Genomic DNA, 5,420 nt, shown 5'->3' with positions numbered 1-5,420 from the left:
CTCCGCCTCCTGGGTTCAGGCAATTCTCCTGCCTCAGCCTCCTGAGTCACTGGGATTACAGGCACGCGCCACCACGCCCAGCTGAATTTTTGTATTTTTAGTAGAGACGGGGTTTCACCATGTTGACCAGGATGGTCTCGATCTCTTGACCTCGTGATCCACCCGCCTCGGCCTCCTAAAGTGCTGGGATTACAGGCGTGAGCCACCGCGCCCAGCCTACATGCCACCTTTTTAATGGGGCCCAGCTTTTTTTTTTTTTTTTTTTAGACGGAGTTTCACTCTTGGTACTTGGGCTGGAGTGCAATGGCACGATCTTGGCTCACTGAAATCTCTGCCTGCCAAGTTCAAGCGATTCTCCTGCTTCAGCCTCCCAGGTACCTGGGATCACAGGCGTGCCCCACCATGCCCGGCTAATTTTGTATTTTTAGTAGAGATGGGGTTTCTCCATGTTGATCAGGCTGGTCTCAAACTCCCGACCTCAGGTGATCTGCCTACCTCAGCCTCCCAAAGTGCTGGGATTACAGGTGTGAGCTGCTGCACCCAGCTTTTTTTTTTTTTTTTTTTTTTTGACAGGGTCTCACTCTGTAGCTCAGGCTGGCATGCAGTGGGGCCGTGATATTGTGCTGGCCTAGAGCCAGAACCTGAGCAACGCCATTTTTATAAAATGCAAAACTGTTTTTTAAATAAGTTGCAACGGCTGCCCCATTCCCCTCATAATAACTGCTGGCCTTGGCTTCTGTAAATAGAACTGCTAGTTTGTTCTGTAAACTATGTAAAGCTGCTTACCTTTTCTTATCAGTAACTGCCAGAATTGCTAGCCTTTGCTTACCAGTAATAACTAAAAGAAGCAGCCCAGCTAATTCCATCCTGGCTCCTGTGACTTGTAATAAGTAACTAAGATCTGTGACTTCTATCACCACCCAGACAATGTGTAAACAAATGTATATCTTGACTTCTGTAAACCACTGAAGTAACAAACAGAATGACGAAAGTCCCCTGGCCCTTGGAATGTCCGGAGACCCCCGCCCTCGTCTCCGCCCAGGAGGTGAATTACAGAATCCCCTGGCCCTTGGAATGTCTGAAACCTTTTCATCCCCATCCCCGCCCCTCACCCCCACTCCCAAGGTGGTTTTTTGGGTATAAAAAGTCTTGGCACCCTCCTTTCAACGCCACAGGTTGGAGAGACGGCAGTCCTCTGTGGTCGCCGGCATAATAAATGACCCTGCAATCTGGCATACTTTTGTCTTTGTGCTAACTTTCTACGCTTGGTCCAGTACAACAGGGCCATCTCAGCTCATTGCAGCCTCCGCCTCCTGGGCTCAGGTGATCCTCCCACCTCAGCCTCCCAAGTAGTTGAGATTACTGAAGTGCACCACCACACCCAGCTAATTTTTATATTTTTAGTAGAGAGGGCGGTTTCACCATGTTGCCCAGGCTGGTCTCGAACTCCTGACCTCAAGTGATTGCCTGCCTTAGCCTCCCAAAGTGCTGGAGTTACAGGCGTGAACCACCACACCCAGCCAATTAGTGCCTTTACAGGAAGAGGAAGACAGAGAGAGGAAAGGAGGGAGAGAGGGAGAGAGACAGAGATGGTGGGGGTGCGGATCACCTGAGGTCAGTTGTTCAAGACCATCTGGGCCAACATGGCAAAATCCCATTTACTAAAAATACAAAAATTAGCCGGGCATGGTGACAAGTGCCTGTAATCCCAGCACTTTGGGAAGCTGAGGCAGGCGGATCGCTTGAGTCCAAGGGTTCATGACCAGCCTGACCAACATGATGAAACCCCGTGTCTGCTAAAAATACAAAAATTATAAAGAACAAGGATCTAGGAGACAATAAAAAAGAAAGAAAGAAAGAAAAAAAATTAGCCAGCTGTGGTGGCTCATACCTGTAATCCCAGCTACCTGGGAGACCGAGGCAATGAGCCAAGATTGCACCACTGTACTCCAGCCTGAGCAACAGAGTGACACTCTGTCTCAAAAATAAATAAATACAGAAAATAAGAAGAGAGAGAGAGAAAGAGTGAAAGAGCTTGATCTTGCTGTCACCATAGCAGCATGGGGGAAAGTCACGTAAGAACACAGAGTGAAGCGCAAGTCAGGAAGACGGCCTTCTTGAATTTTCTGGCACCTTGCTCTTGGCTTTCCAGTCTCCAGAACTGTAAGTTTTGGTTTTTTAAGCCACCTGTCCTAAGGTGCCTTGTTATGGCAGCCTGAGCTGAGACAATCACTGTCACTCGTTATCGGTGGCCGCTGGGAACCCATCCAAGCTGGCTCCTGTGTCCTTTGAGTTTTCCTCCTTATCCCCGCAGCTTCCCTTGCTTCTGGCACAAAATAGCCCTGGCTCATCTTGTACTCTCCACGGCCCAGCCCTGGAATCCGGCCCTTAACCAAAGAGCCTTGGTTCCTTTTATTTATTTATTTGAGATGGAGTCTTGCTCTGTCGCCAGGCTGGAGTTCAGTGGCACGATCTTGGCTCACTGCAACCTCCACTCCCAGGTTCAAAGGATTCTCCTGCCTCAGCCTCCCGAGTAGCTGGGACTACAGGCATGCGCTACCACGCCCAGCTAATTTTTGTATTTTTTTTTTTTAGTAGAGACGGGGTTTCACCGTGTTAGCCCGGATGGTCTTGATCTCTTGACCTTGTGATCCGCCTGCCTTGGCCTCCCAAAGTGCTCCAATTATAGGTGTGAGCTTCCACACTTGGTTAATTTTATTTTATTTATTTATTTATTTTTTTGGAAACTCGATGTTTATTTTCCATGAATCTTATATGTTGTTTAAGAGCCCACACAAGAACAGCTTAAGACCATTCAGTGGTTGCTCCCACCCATTCAGTGGCTTGAGCAGTGGGAGCTGCAGACCAGTCTTCCGTGGCAGGCTGGGCGCTCCAGTCTTCAGTAGGGAACTGCCGCGCAGGCACAGAGGGCACCTGCACGCCTTCAGACCAGTCGGCAGCCTCCGTCTGAGTAGCAGCGAACTCAGGAGCTGGAGCAGTCCATTCGCCCTGAAACTCCTCCTTGGTCACAGCCTTGTCAGCAGCAGCCTGCTCTTCTTTTTCAATCTCTTCAGGATCTCTGTAGAAGTAGAGATCAGGCATGACCTCCCACAGTGTTCACGGGAAACAGTGCCATGCATGCGCAAAACTTCCTGAGCCAGCATCCACCACATCAAACCCGCTGAGTGAGCTCCCTTGTTGTTGCATGGGATGGCAATGTCCACGCAGCGCAGAGGAGAATCTGTGTTACACAGAGCAATGGGAGGCAGGTTAACATAAGACGCCTCCGTGAGAGGCCGGTGGTCAGCCCTGGGGTCAGTAACCACAAGCAGCTGTGGCTCCCGGAAGGCTGCCTGGATCTGGTTGCTGAAGGTTCCAGGAATAAAGCGGCCAGCAATTGGGGTGGCTCCAGTGGCAGCAGCAAACTTCAGCACAGCCCTCTGGCCAGTATTCCTGGAGGATATGACACTGACATCAGCAGGGTTTTCAATGGCAACAATGGCACGAGCTGCCAGGAGAAGCTTCTCTCAGGTCCTCTTCAGATTTATGATGTAGATGCCATCACTTTTCCTTTTATAGATATACTGCTCCATCTGGAAGTCAAGGTTAGTGCCACCTAAATGGGTTCCTGCTGCCAGGAACTTAAGGGCATCCTCCTCCTCTATTTGTAGGACATCAAGGGCTCCGGACATTGTGAAAGTTTCCCTTTAAGTTAACGACGGGAATCCAGAACAACGCCGTATGGAGCCCTCGGCAGGTAGTGTGGAAAGCTAATTTTAATTTTTTAAGATGAAGTTTCGCTCTTTTGCTCAGGCTGGAGTGCAGTGGCGGGATCCTGGCTCACTGCACCCTCTGCCTTCTGGTTTCAAGCAATTCTCTTGCCTCAGCCTCCGGAGTAGCTGGGATTACAGGAGCCCGCCACCATGCCTGGCTAATTTTTTTGTCTTTTTAGTAGAGATGGGATTTCATCATGTTGGCCAGGCTGGTCTTGAACTCCTGACTTCAGCCTCCCAAGGTGTTCTGTCACCAGGCTGAAGTGCAGTAGTGTGATCTTAGCTCACTGCAACCTCCACCTCCCAGGTTCAAGAGATTCTCCTGCTTCTGCCTCCCGAGTAGCTGGGACTACAGGCGTGTGCCACTATGCTGGCTAATTTTTGAATTTTTTTTTTTCTAGACACAGGGTTTTGCCATGTTGTCCAGGCTGGTCTTGAACTCCTGGGCTCAAGTGACCCACCCACCTCGGCCTCCCAAAGTGCTGGGATTACAAAAACTAGCCACTGGACACAACCAGACTCTACTCTTTATTGTACCAAAGAAGTTATCAGTTTATATAAGCCTGCTAGGACTGTCAGATTGGGCAAATGGGGCCTCTGGGAGGCAATTAGGTCATGAGGGTGGAGCCCTTATGAATGGGATTAGTGCCCTTATAATAAAAGGGACAGCACCCATTGAGATAGTTCATGCCTGTAAACCCAGCACTTTGGGAGGCCGAGGCAGGTGGATCACCTAAGGTCAGGAGTTGGAGACCAGCCTGGCCAACTTGACGAAACCCCGTCTCTACTAAAAATACAAAAATTAGCTGGGCATGGTGGCGTGTGCCTGTAGTCCCAGCTACTCGGGAGGCTGAGGCAGGAGAATTGCTTGAACCCAGGAGACGGAGGTTGTGGTGAGCCGAGATCGTGCCATTGCACTCCAGCCTGGGTAACAAGAGCGAAACTCCGTCTCAAAAAAAAAAAAATACAAAAATTAGCCAGGCGTGGTGGTGCATGCCTGTAGTCCCAGCTACTCAGGAGACTGAGGCAGGAGAATCTGTGGAACCTGGGAGGCAGAGGTTGCAGTGAGCCAAGATCTTGACACTGCACTACAGCCTGGGTGACAGAGTAAGACCCTGTCTCAAAAAACAAAACAAAAAAAAAGGGACTGCAGAGAACTTCCTTGACCTTCCCACCACGCAAGAACACAGGAGGAAGGTTCCATCTGTGGCCAAGAACGTGGCCCTCACCAGACACCCAATCCACAGGGGACTTGATCTGGGACTTCCCAGCCTCCCCAACGGCGATACATCAATTCCTGTCATTTATAAGCCACCGGTCTGTTTTGTTACAGCAGCCCAAATGGACTAAGGCTTCAACATGGGAAGCTGGGGGGACACAATTTGTCTACTACAGCTTCCCACCGGGCTTTCCGCGCTGCGTGTTTCCTGTGTATCATACGCCCTCCCAATCCGTGCGTGTCAGCTCCTCACCGCAGGGATCAAATCTCTGGGCACTGTGGCATCCCGAGTTCCTAGAGGCGCAGCTGGAGGCCCTGGTACATATGTGCAGAGGAAACGCTTGTGTCAGAGGAAGCTCCCATGGGGAGACTCGCTCCCTCTCTTCCCACTCCTCAGACCTTGGGCAAGGAAAGTCGGAATCCCTGGG

The 5,420-nt window shown here is 50.4% G+C and overlaps 1 pseudogene; it reads right to left on the bottom strand.

The window, feature by feature from the left end:
- Positions 1 to 2,743: 2,743 nt before the first annotated feature.
- Positions 2,744 to 3,707, bottom strand: LOC116554316 (annotated as a pseudogene).
- Positions 3,708 to 5,420: the final 1,713 nt, after the last annotated feature.

The sequence above is a fragment of the Sapajus apella genome, unplaced genomic scaffold, assembly GCF_009761245.1.
Source record: "Sapajus apella isolate SASKATOON/1434 unplaced genomic scaffold, GSC_monkey_1.0 scaffold14, whole genome shotgun sequence".
Taxonomy (NCBI): domain Eukaryota; kingdom Metazoa; phylum Chordata; class Mammalia; order Primates; family Cebidae; genus Sapajus; species Sapajus apella.
This window is presented reverse-complemented; position numbering and strand designations above follow the sequence as displayed.